At 32.9% G+C, this 19,199-nt stretch overlaps 1 pseudogene; it reads right to left on the bottom strand.

The window, feature by feature from the left end:
* Positions 1-4,852: 4,852 nt before the first annotated feature.
* LOC123211622 lies at positions 4,853-15,660 on the bottom strand (annotated as a pseudogene).
* Positions 15,661-19,199: the final 3,539 nt, after the last annotated feature.

The following is a 19,199-nucleotide window of genomic DNA, read 5'->3' as shown; positions in this document are numbered from 1 at the left end:
GTAGGATTAATCTAAATGGCTAATTTCACTACATCAGTGTCGTCCTCCCCCCACAGTCTCTGCTGGAAAACACGGCTCAGATCAGCATATGTAACTAACTTATACCCATGAAAATATGTCTGGAGGATCCGATCTATGGCCTTCGATGGAATATAGATGTCAATATCTACCATATGACTAAATCGAAGGTCTGTCATAATAGCAAACTCATATGGATTGAATCTGACATCCACATCATTAACTCGAAACCATAACTCTTCTCGCGAGGTCACCTTATTTACCACTCGAAGGATGAAAGAATATATTAGAACCCTACTAAATCGACTATCCTTCAAGTCTAGGAAGTGTCTGAAACAGGTACGTCGAAAAATTTGTAATTGCCTCTCTGTTAATAATTTTTTTATCACGGCTCCCACATCTCTATATCCATAGTGTTTCTCGGAAGGAAATCACATTTCATCCTTGCCTTTATCCTTGCCTTCATCCCTTTTCCTTTTTTGTGTAGCTCCCTATTTCAAAATTAAATTACGATTATATTAAATTTATATCAATTTTATTATAAATTATTCAATTCTATACATAGAAGCCTTATTTAAAAAACCAGATATCAAATTCGAATTATGCATGTCAAAAATCCTTAAGATGGATAAATTTCAATTTGCACCTCATATGGAAAATATAAAAAAAAACCTAAAATTTTATATAATCGCATTCTACCCCTGATAACTTTGGAAAAGTTCATTTTGCCCCCACCACATGAATTCGCTTGTCAACCGCACGAATTCGGGGGGTTGACCATAATTTTGCATGTCAACGAACTTTTCCAATTTATACTTTGCCCTACCACACGATAAAAACTCGCATTTTCACCCCCAACCACACGATATCGTGTAGTCCACGAAGTTTGGAAAATGGACAAAACAGCCTCTTCTTCAACAAATCTAACCACACGAATTCGTGTGGTCACTGCGCCATTCGCGTAGTGACTGTCGAATTCGTGTAGTTACATTTCACCTCCTAAATTTCGTTTTTCAAACTCAATTTCAACAACAATCAACTCTACACCTAATCTAATACAAAAGCCTCGAAAGGAATTATCAAAATCACCAATAAATCAAGTATTTTCGACAAAAGTTTCAAATCGGAACCCTAACGCTAAACACCCAAATTTCACATCAAATCATGAACCGAAATGCATAAAGAGATTACAAAGGTTGTTTTACTAACCTTTTTGTCCATTTTCGTGGTTGAAAAAATCGCGAAATCATCGGAGAAAATCAAAGTTGTCGAGTGAGCGAAAACGTGTCTTTGAATTTTCTGTTTTCGTGTGTTTTGGCAGAGATGCGCATGGTTTCGTTGATTTTGATATGAGGGGCATTTTCGTCTCTACACATTTTTTGGGCATTTTCATTTAACTGTTAAATTTAGGGGCAATTTCGTTTTGCCCCCTAATCTTTGGGGCAATTTAATTAATTTCCCAAAGATTTAATAACAATGCTCAAATATTAATATCGGTTCAAACAAAAATAGATATAGATAGATTTTATGGTAAAGGAGATTTTAATATGTGGAGGAAGAAAATGCATGTTATTCTTGTCCACCAAAAGTGCGCAAAAGCACTTAGTGGAGAAAGTGCTCTTCTAAAAGAAACGAACCCTGCTCAGAAATATGAAATTTTAGAAACTGTTTATAGTCTTCTAATATTATATTTATCTGATAATGTCTTAAGACAAGTTGATAATGAAAACACTGTTGGTAAGATTTGGTTGAAATTAGAGCATTTATACATGACTAAGTCTTTATCTAATAAAATTTACCTAAAGGAACAATTTTTTTAATTTTAAAATGGATTTTGCTAAATCTCTTAATGAAAATCTTGATGAATTTAACAAAATTGTAATTAGTTTGGCAAATATTGAAGAAAATATATCTTATGAAAACCAAACAATTATCATCTTGAACTTTTTAACTGATTCCTTCAAAGATGTTAAGACTGCAATAAAATCTAGTAGAGAGTCTTTATCTTTAAATTATGTTTTGGGTGCCTTAAAGTCAAAAGATTTAGAATTTGAATTTGAAAGAAAGACTATAAATGGAGGACTTTAGGTTAGGGGTATAACTGATGAAAGAAATAATCAAAGGGATAAGAAAACCTCCAAAAGTAAGAAAACTTGGTGGCAGTGTCACAAAAAGGATCATTTTAAGAAGAATTGTCTATAAAAAAAAAAATGTATAATTATAGTAACAATAACTTTGAAAATCAGAATATAACAAATTTCCTAGAAAAATATGATAGTGAAGAGGTACTTATGTTAATTAAGAGAATGTTTAGTGAGGAATGGGTTATGGATTCACATTTTTCACATGACACTTAGAAAGGATTTAACTCACTGATATTAAATAATTAAATGAGGAAAAAATGTTAATGCGCAATGATGAGTCATGTGATGTTTCCGACTGTTGGTTGAGTCAAGTTTAAATTGTATTATAGTTCTTTTAAAATATTTGAAAATGTTAGGCTAGTGCTAGGTTAAAAAGGAATCTAATCTCCTTAGGATTACTAGATTCTAATGGATATACATTTAAATCTAAAAGGGATGTTCTTAAAGTAATAAGAGGGTCTTTAATGGTTATGAAAGGTAAACTGAATCAAGGGTTGTACATCTTGGAAGGGTTTGTTGTGTTAGATTCAATGAACTTTATTGTTAATTCTAAAGACACGTTGTTATGGCATAAAAGAGTAAGGCACATAAATGTTGTTGGACTACAATAACTTTGTAAACAGAAATTAATTCTTTCAAATTAAATTGGCAACTTAAATTTTTGTGAAAATTATGTCCTAAGAAAGTCACAAAGATTTAGATTTGTCTCTGCTACTTAAAGAACTAAGGTTATATTAGATTATATTCATTTTGATTCCAATTCTCTACCTAATACACATTACTTCATAACTTTTGTTGATGATTACTTTATGAGAGTATAGGTCTATTTTTTAAAACATAAGAATTAAACTTTTAATAGTTTTAAAGAATGAAAAACACTTGTTGAAAATTAAACTAATAAATAAATAAAAGTTTTAAGAACAGATAATAATTTAGAATTTTGAAATAAATAATTTTTAAGTTACTGTAAAAAATCTGGCATTCTTAAACATAGAAACACCATAACATAATGAGTTAGTTGAGAGAATGAACAAGACCATTTTGATCAAAGTTAGGTGTCTTATGGCTGACTCGGGTTATAAAGCCAAGTTAGTCAATTGATTAAAAGAGCATTAGAGTTACATTTTACTATTCCCCTTTTCTCTCTACAAAATTTGTTCTATTAGGTTATAAACACTAAAATCCACTACTCTTTCTTCATCTAGTTGTTTAATCTTTGAGTCTATGTATAGTAGTCACTATTGTGCTTGGGTTTAAAGAATATTAGCATTTGTATAGTTAGGTCGGTCATCATCGACTTTGAAAGTTGTATCTTGTTCTAAGAACTAATCAATTTGCAAGAAGACTCCTTTGCCCTGGATTTAGAGTTTTGATTTGAAAACCTAAATCAAGTATATTGTTGTTGTTTGCTAATTTGCTATTATAGATTTGGATGTTATTGTTGATACTTGCAAGATTATCGAATATTCTTTTACCATAATCTTGATTAATATTCAAACTTGGTAATCCTAAAATATTAACACACTATTATGTGCATCCAATTATGCATGATACTTATAGTATGACAGAATATGATACGACACAAACAAAAAATGATATATATTTAAGATATATAAAAATTAGTACAATACAATACATATTACTCGTATAGATCAATACACTTAATTAAAAGTCATAATATGATAGCCGATAAGGGTGTGTCTGAGAAAATTCAAAATTTTAAGTGTAATTATAATATTTTTTAAGATAATGATGTGATATTTAGAAATTTATTATTTTATTATTTCTATTTTTAAAAAAACTCATTCAACACAATATGATAAATTATATTAAATTATTTGTATTCTAATATTATGCATTATATTATTAGAATAAATAAATAGATTTAAAGTCTTATGTTGGTAAAATTGAGAATTTTTAATAGATAATACTTATATTAATTAATAGAATAATCCTATAATATTATAAACGGTTAATTCAACCATTAATAATCATTCATTTGATCTTAAATTAAAACTATACGGTTCAATCAAAGAAATTATAAACTAGTGAAGTAATTTATTGGACTATCATCTTGGTTTAAAAAACATTGGAGGGTTGTTTTTCTAGGAGAGAAAATTAGTAAAGATTGGTGAGTGGGGCAGATGGTGTTTCACCCTAAAACAGTTTTGAAAATATTTTATTTAAAATAAGAAAGCGACACTGTCATAATACCTCAAAAGCTAGCTATTGAGATAGAAGAGTCCAAGGTCATATAAACCCCACACTAATTGTCCATACTTTCCAATGTGGGATCCAAGGCCCATACCTTGTACTTGAGATCCTAACATACCACTACGCTCTGCAGCCCTGACACCCACGCGGGCTAGCTGTGTGCTAGCTCTCTGCTAGCCCTAGGCAAACACTGCAATGCTGATATCACCACCCACATCGCACAATTGTAACTGGGAGACATGGTGATGGCTTTGAAAGCAAATGATACGAACCTTAGGAGAATCACACCTTAAAAGCTAGCTATTGAGATGGGAAAGCCCAAGGCCATATAAACCTCACACTAGTTGCCCATACTATCCAATGTGAGATCCAAGTCTCATAGCTTTCACTTAGGATCATAACAACTTTGAAGCAATTTCTTATAGTACATGAAACATGTATTCAAAGTTATTCAAGAACAGAGAACTGGGTGCTTCTTAGTTGTTCTTTACGACAATCATCCCTAGTATTGGTGAACTGAGGATCAAGTTTAAAGAAGAGAGGAAAAGTTGCCCAAACATTTGGTGAATATTATTTTGAAGGCTCACTCTAATCACCTCAACGAAGAAGCAAACTATGTTTAACCAAGCCAAGATTGCTAATGGAGCTGTAAACATTTTGGCTCCCTTGAAATCGAGTAGACCCTTTTCATATTTCTCAAGCTTTTCTTTGTCCATAACCTTGTTAGTTAATCGAAGATTTGATTTTTTTTACGCCAATCCACTTCAATAACATCTCTATGCACCCAAATAGGCTTCTAGAAACTGATTTTATTATCCAAATTCTTTGTTCATTCCAAACAGTTCTAAGTGTGCCACCAGTTGATGGGACTTCATGTACATGATGACAAAGGGAGGAGAAATAAACAGTCGAAAATGCCACAAACCATGGACTTGAAACCTGAAATTGTAAGCAATTAGCTGCAACTTGAATGCATAAAATGAAATAACATAATTTAAAAGGGAAAACAGAATTTTCTGATAGTTTACTTTGAGGTACAAAATAGTGCCAGTCAAGAGGCATAATTAGGGAACTATGCCATACAAAAGAAGAGCCATAGAAAAAAGGGGTTGAAATGTGTAGTATCCATAGCACATACTTTGTAAAAAGGAAATTCTTGACATCCCATAAGTAAAAGGGCTGAATTTGGAGATAGCTACTTTGATCATTTCAGAGCTCCGCTTCATGAGTTGTATGTACCATGGCATCTTTCATGTCAATGGTGGTGCAGCCTAAGAAACATGGCCTTTCCAGATAAAGGTAGATGGACTTCATCTAGTGAATGTGCTCTCCAACAAGCAATCATACAAGAACCTAACCTGTAGTCAGTATTCAGAGCTTTAAACTTCATTTATTTGGTATTAAAACCAAACTTCAGGAAGGATAAGTGATAGTTGACTGGAATTAGATCACTTGCCTCTTTACCCCATTTTGTGTTTTCTTCATATGAACAGGAGGCCAAACACTTGGCCCCTTCCACAATAGAGTCTGATGAATCTTCCAGCCCAGTGACGTTTTGTTCTTTGGTAGACCTCAGTGAATCTATGAGCTTATTGGAAGTACCAAAGTTCTTTTCAGGCTCAACAAGAAACTTATCTGACACACCAGAAATAAAGCTTATGAATAACATATAACTCCATACAAGATCTAATATACCTAGTTAGTTCAGGTTCAAGATTTTCTACCCTCTTGATTTGGACTTCCGAATAATGCATTTCTCTTCATGTAAAAGCCAGTGCCTGACAGTAATTGTTGTAATTTTTAAAGAGAAAAGAAAACATAGTGTTGCTATTAAAATAGAGAGCAACATATTTGAAGCAAGAAAAACTACATTTTATTAACTTTAGAAACATTACAATTTAAAGCTTAATTAATAACAACCCACTAAAGTCATGGTCCTAAGATTATGTCATGATCAAGAACATGAATTAATAACAACCTACTAAAGTCATGGTTCTAAGATTATGTCATGATCAAGAACATGAATTAATAATAACCCACTAAAGTTATGGTCCTAAGATTACACCATGATCAAGAACATGAATAAAAAATAACCAACACAAAAAACAGGAACAATTTGAAACGTTCAACTAAGCAACATTTATGATTCCATATTAGCAGTCCTAAACATGTCTTCTAACACTCCTTCTTGCTTTAAGAGCTGCAAATGTAACATCCGAATTCAGGTGTGTCAGTAAACTCCACTTCCAAAATTACCCCTAGAGTTGATTTTATAACTTGTTGTGTAAAGAAATTGCAAAAGAATCATAGAAAACTACTAAATGAGCAATATTTTTTAAAGGGGGTAAAATGGTCATTTTATAAAGATTCAAGGGACAAAGTGGGAATTAAAATTGAAGGGCACACTTGAAATTATATGGTGGTGCTAAGGGTTTTTGGTAATTGACTAAGGATAAAATAGTAATTTATGGAAAAGGTTAAGGGCAAAATGGTCCAAAAGGCTTATAAATTATATAATCTATTCATCTTCTTCCTTATTGCCGAGAACTCCATGAAATTAAGCTAAAGTTTTTCTCTTAACCAAAATTCGTCCAAAAACCTAGCTAAACCACCTAATTTCCAGAGGCCCCAGTTATAAAAAGTGTAGATCTGTCAATTCTGGTCAGTTCTAAGGTAAGAAATTTAATTTTTAAGATATGTGAAATTTGGGAGTTTGATGGATGATCATATTTTTGGTTGATTAAGGTTGCCAGAAAGAAGAAAAGAAGGTGAATAAGCTTAAATCACCAAATCAGCAAAGAAAAGGTAAGAATTTCATACTTTACATACTTGAAGTAAATTTGAGTTAGGTTATTTAAATAACTTTTACTTATATCAGTATGTAAGGTATTAGAATTAAGGTGATTTATGCTTAAAAGGATAAAGAAATTCATTATGATTCAGGATGTAATTTTTGGCCATAAGGGTAAAAAGGTAATTTTGGCCATAAGGGCAAAAATGTCATTTTATGCGATATAGGTTAATGTTGTTTAATTATGTGCATGTTATGTGAAATAACCCTTATATTAAGCCTATATTGTATAATTGAAATTAATTTGAGGCATGATATATATATATATATAAATGCATGAGAAAATAACATGATGTTTGAGAAGGAATGAAAAGAATAAGGGAAAATAACAAGTGCGCATATTTCATAATATGGATATATATGCATACATGAGGAATCATAACATATGCATGATTTAGAAAAAAATAAAGAAAGAGGAAAAATATTTTCTAAGTCATGCATGCTTTCATAATGACTCATATGATACAGGAAAGCAGAAAATATACTTAAAATCCTTACACGCCAGCTGTACTGTGTGGACAGCAAATAAAATAATCGGTTGTACTGTGTGGACAACCAGCTGTACTGTGTGGACAGCAAATAAAATAATCGGTTGTACTGTGTGGACAACCAGCTGTACTGTGTGGACAGCAAAAGAAAAATATCAGCTGTACTGTGTGGACAGCAAAGAAAAATATTAGCTGTACTGTGTGGACAGCAAAGAAAAATATTAGCTGTACTGTGTGGACAGCAAAGAAAAAAAAAATGCGTGTAAGAGAGAATTATACTTGGTATGGTGACTGCAAGTACTATCATATGTAGTCTAGATCGATCAATGAGAAAGAGAGAGAAACAAATTAGTAAATATTTTATGAAAGTCATTTGCATTAGAATTATGCATACAAGCCTGTGTGGCCGATAAAGAGTTAAGAAAGATGTACGAACAGAAAATAGAAATGTCATGACACTCATACATGCATAAATCATAATGAGTGATTCATATCTGTATAATAAGGAAATGAATCAATGTGTGAAAGAAAAGAATTATGATATGTGTTAAATGTGTGTTCTGTGTCAATTATTTTGTTGTAAATAGTTCAGACACGCTGAGTATGAAAAAAATTATAAAAGATTAATACTGGTATGAAATACTTTAAGTGTTTAGTATGATTTTCTTACTGAGCCATAGTCGCTCACTCCGTTTAATTTAATATTTTACAGGTAAAGAAATGCAGCAAAGGTTCCCGGGGAGCACTAATGAGACATGAGACTAAGGGAGGAAGGCACCATAATTTTGTTGACTTAAATGTTATAATGTATATATATATATATATGACTAGTTTTGAAAATTGGTTATAAAGTTTCTGTGGGTGATAATTTTTATAATTGTTATTATTATGTATTTATTTTACTAATTGTGGTTAAGTTGATAAAAATCCAGTCAATTGGTAGGACTGGTTTGTGTGAATTACAAATTGGGAGTGTTACAGGGCATAATGAAAAAAGAGAAAAATATTCCCCGGGCCCTCTAAAATAGGGGAACTCATGCCGTTTTTCTGTAACACACCCAATGGTTAGGAGAGGTTACAGCAAACACCAAGTTTTGTCCTTATATATTCAAACTTGCTAACCGGCAGTGGCTTGGTGAAAGTATCTACAACCTGATCTTCTGTTTTACAGTAGACAAGAATAACAGCTTCATCTTTCTATACTTTCCTTAAAAAGAATTACTTAATATTAAAGTGTTTAGTGTTCCTATGAAACACAGGATTTTGAGAGATAGCAATAGCAGCTTGGTTGTCAACAAAAATCTCTGTGTTTTCCTCTTGCTCTAAGTTAAGATCAATTAAAATTTTCCTTAGCCACAAAGCTTGATTAACAGCAACTGTTGCAGCAACAAATTCTGCTTCAACAGTGGATTGAGCTATAATTTCTTGTTTTTTTGAGCTCCATGAGAAAACACCAGAACCAAGTGTGAAACAGTAGCCTGAAGTGCTCTTCATATCATCAATGGAGCCTCCCTAATCGCTATCTGAGAAACTAACCAGCTTAAACTCTTTGCTCCTTGTGAATTTAATGCCAAAATCACACGTTCCTTTCACATATCTAATCACCCTTTTTGCGGCCTTGAGATGCCATTCGTTTGCACAATGCATAAACCGAGACAAAATACTTACAGTATTCAAGATGTTAGGTCGAGTTGCTGTGAGATACATTAAGCAACCAATCAGGCTTCTAAAATATGTTTGATCAATTTTCTCTGTTCCATCTTCTTTATAGAGATTTTCTTTTGAGTTCATCGGAGTGCTCATTTCTTTGCATTCTTCGAGTTTAAACTTCTTCAGAATTTCTTTGGCACATTTCTTCTGACAGATGAAGACTTCATATTCATTATGTTTTATTCCCATTCCAAGAAAGAAGGTCATTAATCCGAGATCTGTCATCTCAAAAAACTTCGTCATCTCTTGCCTAAACTTCTCCACACTACTTATGTTATTTCCTGTCACGAGCAAATCATCCACATATAGTGAGATGATAAGAATGTCAGCTCCATTGTGCTTGACATATAATGTTGATTCAAATAAGCTTTTAGCAAATCCCAAGTTCTGCAAATGTTCATTAATCTTGTTGTACCAAGCTCTTGAAGCTTGCTTCAATCCGTAAAGTACCTTTTTAAGAAGATAGACCTTGTCTTCTTCTTCTTTCTTTACATAGCCTTCCGATTGCTTTACATAAATCTCCTCCTACAGAAAACCATTCAAGAACGCCGACTTGACATCTAACTGGTATACCTTCCAATTCTTTTATGTTACAGCGGCGAGTAAAAGCCTAATGGTGTTGAGTCTAACGACTGGTGTGAAGGTATCTAAGTAGTCCACACCAAGTATTTGAGCATATCCTTTGACCACGAGTCTAGCTTTATACTTATTGATTGAGCCATCAGCATTAAGCTTGGTTCTATACACCCATTTGACTTCAATTACCTTTTTGTTTTAGGGTCATTCAACCAACTCCTATGTTGTATTCTTTTCAATCATGAATAGTTCCTCCTTCATTACAGCAATCCAATTTTGATTCGTCTTAGCTTCTTCATAATCTGTAGGTTCATACACAACAATATTACATTTTTGATAAACATCAGAAAGTAGTCTTGTGCCTCTGATAGGACTGGCATCCACCAGTTCATTCTCCCAATCTCCAATGCTTTGTTCTGTTGTGTCCAAAATAGGAAACTTAAGATTTGGCTCTTTTGAGGTTGGATCCATCTTCTTTGCATCATCCCAATTCCACTCTTTGTCTTCCATAAAGTGCACATCCCTACTTATAATAATTTTTCCAGTTTGTGGCTGGAAAACTTTATAAGCTTTTGTGACCAAGCTGTAGCCAATAAAGATGTCTGGAAGTGCTCTTTTATCTAGTTTATCTCTTTTAATCTGTGGAACATGAGTGAAGCACAAACATCCAAATATTTTAAGAAAATTCATAGATGGTTTATAACCATAACATGCCTCAAAGGGTGTTTGGTCCTTCACTGCTCTTGTAGGAAGCCTATTTTGCAAAAAAACTACAGTATTTGCTGTTTCAGCCCATAATTGCTTTGGTAGATTCTTCTCATATAACATACATCGTGTCATCTCCAATATGAATTTATTTTATCTCTCACTTACTCCATTTTGTTGTGGAGTATATAGAGTGGTTAATTGATGTTAGATGTCTGCCTCCTCACAAAAATGATTGAATGCTTCAGAGGTGTACTCTTTGCCATTATCTGATCTAAGAGTTTGAATTTTACTATCATTCTCATTCTTAACTCTAGCTTTAAAGTTCCAAAAGATTTGAGCCACTTCTGACTTGTGTTTCAAAAAAAAGATCCAACACATGCGAGTGAAATCATCAATGAATGCAACATAATAAAGACTACCTTTCAAAGAAGGCGTTCTTTGTGGACCTGCAATGTCAGTATGAATTAATTGTAGTTTCTTTGATGCTCTCCATGTTGCCTTGGGAAATGGTTTCCTGTTTTGCTTTCCAAACTGACATGCTTTGCAATTTGGAATATGATCATCAAGTTCTAGAAGATCATTTGCTATCTTTTTGGATTTCATCTGCAGCAGTCCCTGGTGATGATAGTGCCCAAGCCTCTTATGTCATAATTCAGTGATATTTTCTTTGATTGGGAAAGCAATTTGCTCCTCCTCTAATAGATTTAAAGCAAAACTTTTCCCTTTCATTTTTATTTTGAAAATATCTTGGTCGACTGCATCTTTAATCAAGCAACTTTTGTCTTCGAACACAACTGAACAAGTTGAAATCACAACTGTTCCTTTTCCTTTCATAGTTATATACTTGCCATTTCCAACTCGAACCTTTGATGAGTTTGCGTTGCTTAGTTCCCTAAATAGATCCTTGTCATGTGTCATATGGTTAGTACAACCACTGTCAATAAGCTAACTCTCACTTGATTCGATGCCAGAGAAACATGTAGCAACGAACAAGTGATCCTCCTCCTTTTGATCAGCAGTCTTTGCCTCTTCACCATGTTGTTGATTTTTGTTTTTGCAGATAGTAACTTCATGCCCCATCTGATTACATTTAGTACACTTAGCATTAGGTCTTCTCCAGCATCTAAATGGAGGATGACCTTTTTTTCCACAATGTTAGCAAGGTGGATAGGATTTCTTCTAACTTTCATTCTTTTCTTTTACATTGGCTGATGCTTTACATGCCCCATTTGATTCAAAATCCTTCTTCTTCTTCCTTTTGTTTTTGGCCATGTTTTGGTGATTGGCTGCCAAAGCTCCTTCGATTGTTGTATTCTCCCTCATCAGTCTTCTTAGTTCTTGTGCTTGTAATGCATTAAGCAATTCTGCTAAGGAAATTTTTGACAGATCTTTGGTATTCTCCAAGGTAGTGATAGTTGTTTCATATCTTTTAGGTAATGTGACAAGAATTTTTTCTACAATTCTTAAGTCAGTAAATTCAGATCCAAGAAGCCTTACTTTGTTTGCAATACTAAGAAGCTTGTCGGAGTAATCTTTAATCGTTTCAGAGTCCTTCATTCTTTGAAGTTCAAATTCCCTGATCAAGTTTAGGACTTGCATCCATTTAATTTTTTCATCTCCTTCATATTTTTTCTTGAGATAATCTCATATCTCTTTTGCTAACTTCAAAGAATGATACGAGTGAAGATGGTGGATGAGACTACAACAAACAAGCAAGCCTTTGCCTTTGATTTCTTTGTCTTATTTTCTTTCTGTGCTTTTATTTGTGCCATGGTGGGATTGCTCGGAAGTGTAGGAATTTCATAGTCTTCTTCTACTGCTTCCCAAAGATCCAAAGCTTCCAAGTATGTCTCCATTCGTACTGCTTAAATCTTGGAAGTTGTCTCCGTCGAACACCTGCGGAGCAATTGCGGAGAGACTAGCTTTTGCTTCCATGATCATCAAATTCACACAGAGATCCCTTAAGAAGATTGCTCTGATACCAAATGTTGTAATTTTTAAAGAGAAAAGAAAACAGAGTGTTGCTATTAAAATTGAGAGCAACGTATTTGAAGCAAAGAAAAACTACATTTTATTAACTTCTGAAACATTACAATTTAAAGCTTAATTAATAACAACCCACTAAAGTCATGGTCCTAAGATTATGCCATGATCAAGAACATGAATTAATAACAACCCACTAAAGTTATAATCCCAAGATTATGTCATGATCAAGAACATGAATTAACAACAACCCACTAAAGTCATGGTCCTAAGATTACACCATGATCAAGAACATGAATAAAAAATAACCAACACAAAAAACAAGAACAATTTGAAACATTCAACTAAGCAAAATTTATGATTCCATATCAGCAGTCCTAAACATGTCTTCTAATAGTAATGGTCTTCTTAGCCCATCCATACCTTGCCATTTCGTCTGAATCAAGTGGATCAAAACTTAAATCAACAGACCTTTTACCATTAATTACTTAATTCATTAGAATGCAAGGAATAGGAATTGTTTCAAGTACCTTGTAAGCTTACCTAGATTGCCCATCGTAGATGTCATTCTTGCTGACATTGTAGAAAACTTGGGGGTATTGAACAAAAGCCAGAGAGTGGGACATCTGGGGATCAAGATGAAAGCACACTGCTTGTTTTGCAGAGTTTGGGTCATAACAGAACATGTCACAGTCCAGAACCAAAATGTAGGGAGCATTGCTGATTATCCCGGAAACTCGGAGCTGCAATAACATGCTTCATTAAATACTGCAAATTTCACTTGATTTGATGCATCAATGTGAATATTCAATGGGGGTACTTACAAGGGTATTGAGAGCTCCAGCTTTGAAACGATGAGGAAAGGATAGTCTTCTTTCTCGTGAGACATAGACAAGCCCAGACATCTTGGCCTGTTCATCTTTGAACTCTATATTGTCCTTTCTGCTGTCCTGTATTATCTACAATAAAACAGCCATGAATACAGTTAAAGATAACCCTTTAACTTGGAGAGCATTGCCGACAAGATTTTTTTTTATTTTTTCGCCGTTAGAGCCCCACCACAACACGGAGTTGTTGAAATTAACTGATTTGATATGAAAATTAAATAGAACAGCCGAAAATGATATGTTATTGAAATCAACTGATTTTCTTGTTGGCCCGTACCTGTATTGGCCCATACCTGTAACCTTTGGGTAACCCGTCTAAATATGGGTATGGTTTTAGAGTTTTAGACCCGTACCTATTTTAGACCCATAACTGTAAATAATGAATTTTTGCATGCGAGTATTCATGCTTACCCGATTTTTTCTTTTCATTTTCTTTTTTCACTTTAATATCAAACTTACAATACACCTAATACAAATTTTACATATTTTTCCTTTTTCTTACATAAAATGAATTCAAATCCACCCTAAAATAAAAAAATTTGTTGTGTTGAAAATAAATTTAAAAAATATACCTATTAAACATTTTATTATAAATATTTATTCTATGTTTAATGCTAAAAGTTTTCAAATTTATAAAAAAATATTTTTATAATTTAAAGTAAATTTTTGTTCCTCCATGGGATAATTATGTATTTAAAAAGAAAAATATTGAAAATTAAGAAAATAATACATTAAAATAATAAAAACAAAAAAGAAATAACGAGAAATTAATATTAACGGGTAACCCGCAAGTTTACTCATACCTATTAGGTCGGGTATGGGTTTAGAAATCATCACCTATATAACTCGATCCGTTTTTCAATTTGTATCTATTTTACCTACATCTGTATCAACTTGATCCGCACCGAACTTGTTTGCTAGGTCTAGTCACTGTTGTCAATGAAAAATCATCGAATAAGATGGGTATGTCAGTGACTCTCTAACAACTTGATAAATCAACTCAAATTTGAGCTAAAATAACCCTAATTTGAATTCAAACTCATTCAAGTCAAACACCAAACTAAGTCTAAATTGACTCTTTCGAATCTACTTCTAATCATACTAACCTTTAAAGTTGTTATTTATGTGTACATATACAAAAGAATGTTGATTAGATATAAGATATAGATGTGATCTTTACTAAACAATAAAACTTTGTGTATTTTATTTGTCATCATGTATTAATCAATCATATAATAACATAAAATCTGAATATTTAAGTATTTAAAACTAGCTACACAAGAGCAGCATACCTCAACATAAGCGGGTCGGTCCATCGCCACGCAATTGTTTTCATCTTTCTCGCCTACTTTCTCCGCTTTGCTCTTGAAATTTTCATGTTTTGACTATACAGATGATATATATTATAATATCAGCTTATTGAATTATTGGTACTTGGGAAGATTATAGTACTAATCAACAACAATTTGTGAACCACACCAACCTTAATCTCCTCCTCCCGGACCTTGAATTCATCACTCCAAAATAGCCTCTCATCATCAGCTAGCATCGAGAAATAAGCCTCAGGACACACTGGTTTTGATTCCATACTCCTTGCAAAAGGGAACCCAACTCTTAGCAAATTCAAATGCTTCTTTTATAGCATACAAACTTACATAGGAAGCCCCATCATCCGAAAGATACACAGACAATTTATCCGCTGGATAATCAAGTGCTAAGGCCGATACAACAGTGTTCATCACCTCCACTGTCGGCTCCTTTTTGGGGTCAGCTGTGCATACAAACACATCGATTCCTGGTAGTTTAACATCAGTGGGAATGTTTTCGATGGACACCGAACGAGACACCAGGAGCCAACGAAAAGCTTGAGTGAGGGTCCAAATGAAAGCCAAAATGCACTCGGAGGCAGTGATGAGTGCCCATGCGAAGGATAGTAGTGTGTTATTTTGGTGGAAAAGATTTGTGAGGCGATAGTAAAGCAAGAAGGATATGGCTGTTAAGTGGAAGAAAATATGAAGCCTGCTGGTTATGGCACGAGATTGGTGAACTTTGCATGAGTAAAGAGCTGATTCGACCTCCATGGTTTTTTATGTTCTTGAATGGTTTGGGATGATTTTATGAGCACAAACTTGGTGATTGTCCTTTAGATAGAGTTGCCTTTCAAATGGCGTACACAGATGGAAAGATACTTGGTTTTGTTCAGTATAATTAATTATGAATTTGATATTAGTTTGTACTCATTTAAGTACAAAACTACCAATTAATGGTGGCGTACAAAAATTGAGTGAAGGATCATCTGTTGAATTGAACCCATTGAATACAAGACAATTTCTGGTACTTTAATTAATGGTGGCGGATGATTGAAGAAGTTTCTAAGCGCATATATACCATGCCCATGGTTACGAGTATCCAACATACATGATAAATATAATATGATACAATATAATACGATATAGATAAAAAAATATATGTATTTTAAGTTATATAAAAAAATTAATATGATATGATGTATATTATTTATGTGGATTAATACACATAAAAGTGATGATGTGATAATCGGTAAGAGTACATTTGAGAAATTTAAAATTTTATGTAATGTTTATAATATTTTTTAAAATGATAATGTGATAATTAAAGTTTTTTATTATTATTATTATTATTTTTAAAACCCTATTATATGATACGATATAATATATAAAATTAAGTTTTTAATACATTAGGTTATATTCCTTTTTATAAGGAGTAAGTTCAGTTGAAAAAAATGAGAACTTGCTCTTTAAGATTGCGTCGTTATAGGCCATTCCAGGTGGAATAGACGTTCCAAGGAAAAATGACCTTGACTTGAGTTCCAAAATAAACATTTTAAAAGAAGAATCAGTGTTCCAAGCTGAATCTTCAAGTCAAGGCAGAATAGCAAATGGCAAGGGGAAGAATGGCATTTATGATGGAACGACCTTCACTTGAACTCTAGATTCAAGGCAGAATGACTAACAAGAGGAGAAATGGTTGACAGAAAGACTGTTACCTAAAGCTAGAAAGCGTGTTTTATCAACCAGGACGTTTGTTTTATCACAGATATAAATTTGGTAATTATATAGATTTATGTGTAAACGGAGAGATCTAGGCAAGTTTTTAGATATGATTCTCTGTATATTTGCTAGAACTTGGAGGCTAGGGTATTAAGAAGAATCAAAGGAGACCCAACCGGCTGGCTACATCCAGTGGATTGCTATTAGATGTCCAGTTATTTGTACAAACGGAGACAAGTTTGGCTAAACATCATATGTATCATACATCATAAAGTAAAATTGGTTAAAGATAGGTAATCTTGGCCCCCTACTGTTCGCCACTGCTCTATGCTCCACGCTTATGAATTTGTCAATTGTGCCAAATCAAATAATCAATCCTCAAAGTTATTATAGAGTGGCATATCTGTTAAAACAGAGAAGTAGCGATTTGCATGTAGATGATCTCCAATGTTAACTACTAAAGCCTCAGGATTTGGCACGTCAGTCCATCCACTGATTTTTAATGAAGAACTTGGAGGCCACCAACATCAGGACAGTAAGGTAGGCATTGTCCGCGTGCTTGGATGTGCCCATTGTTAATGCTGGCTGCGGGCAGGTCGGATGGTAGTGACAATAATATACAAGCCCTTCCGTAAAATAACCCATGTCTTTCAGATCCTCTAGAGATGGCAATTCGATATGCGAGACTAGGTCTTCGATTCACCCTTCCTTGAACATGAATAAGATTCTTCAATAAAGACAAAAATGGTGACGAAGATAGCTAAAATCTCCGTAGTTGAGGATGGAGATTACAATAAATATATTCTCAATCCATTATTTTTCTAATTTGTCTTTACAAACCTTTGTATATTGATTATCCTTCAAAATTTTAAATTATTACAAATATACATTAACACTTGTTTGGGAAATTATTAAAAATGGCCAAAATACCCTCCCACTAAGCAAAAATGCCCGAAATCACTATTTTCAAGCAAAAATACCCAAATTCACTATTCCTAAGCAAAAATGCCCATTACTTTTTCTAAAAAACAAAAATTACCCTTCCCTTCATTTATATAAACCTCCTCACTCAATAGAAGGGGTTAAATAAAATTTTATTAAAATTAAGGGGGTATTTTGATATTAAACATTATAACAGCATTATAAATTTCTCAATGAAATTTTAGGAATAGATAATTAAGGGGTCAAATGAAATGTTATTAAAATTTGGGGGGCATTTTGATATATCGACTCGTATTTTTCAGATTTCCGAAGAATTTTTCGATTGTTGCCATTCTAGGGTTTTTCAACTTTTAGAATTCGAATTTCAAATCCGTTTTTTCAAATTTTACCATTTTACAATATATCGACTCTATTTTTCATATTTCCAAAGAATTTTTCGATTGTTGTCATTCTAGGGTTTTTCAACTTTTAGAATTCGAATTTCAGTTTCGTTTTTTAGAATTTTACCATTTTACAATATATTGATTCGTATTTTTCAGATTTTCGAAGAATTTTTCGATTGTTATCATTCTAGGGATTTTCAACTTTTAGAATTCGAATTTCAATTCCGTTTTATCAAATTTCACCATTTTACGATATATCGACTCATATTTTTCAGATTTCCGAAGAATTTTTCGATTGTTGCCATTCTAGGGTTTTTCAACTTTTAAAATTTGAATTTCACCGTTTTACGATATATCGATTCGTATTTTCCAGATTTTCGAAGAATTTTTGGATTATTGCCATTCTAGGGTTTTTCAACTTTTAGAATTCGAATTTTAATTCCGTTTTTTTGAATTTCACCGTTTTACAATATATCGACTCGTATTTTTCAGATTTTCGAAGAATTTTTTGATTGTTGCCATTCTAGAGTTTTTCAACTTTTAGAATTCGAATTTCAGTTTCGTTTTTTTGAATTTCACCGTTTTACGACATATCGATTCGTATTTTTCAGATTTTCGAAGAATTTTTCGATTGTTGCCATTCTAGGGTTTTTCAACTTTTAGAATTCGAATTTTAGTTCCATTTTTTCGAATTTCACCGTTTTACAATATATCGACTCGTATTTTTTAGATTTTCGAAGAATTTTTTTATTGTTGCCATTCTAGGGTTTTTCAACTTTTAGAATTCGAATTTCAGTTTCGTTTTTTCGAATTTCACCGTTTTACGATATATCGACTCGTATTTTTCAGATTTTTGAAGAATTTTTCGATTGTTGCCATTCTAGGGTTTTTCAACTTTTAGAATTCGAATTTCAGTTCTGTTGTTTTGAATTTCACCGTTTTACGATATATCGATTCGTATTTTTCAGATTTTCAAAGAATTTTTCGATTGTTGTCATTCTAGGGTTTTTCAACTTTTAGAATTCAAATTTCAGTTTCGTTTTTTCGAATTTCACCATTTTACGATATATCAACTTGTATTTTTCAAATTTTTGAAGAATTTTTCGATTGTTGCCATTCTATGGTTTTTCAACTTTTAGAATTCAAATTTCAGTTCTGTTTTTTTGAATTTCATCATTTTAGGATATATCAACTCATGCTTAATAGTAACATCACTCAAATCACATATCCATATATAACCACAGATAAAGTATATCATACACATAT

The sequence above is a fragment of the Mangifera indica genome, chromosome 3 (assembly GCF_011075055.1).
Source record: "Mangifera indica cultivar Alphonso chromosome 3, CATAS_Mindica_2.1, whole genome shotgun sequence".
In the NCBI taxonomy this organism is placed as follows: domain Eukaryota; kingdom Viridiplantae; phylum Streptophyta; class Magnoliopsida; order Sapindales; family Anacardiaceae; genus Mangifera; species Mangifera indica.
The sequence above is the reverse complement of the archived record's forward strand: the minus strand, read 5'-3'. Positions and strand labels throughout refer to the sequence as shown.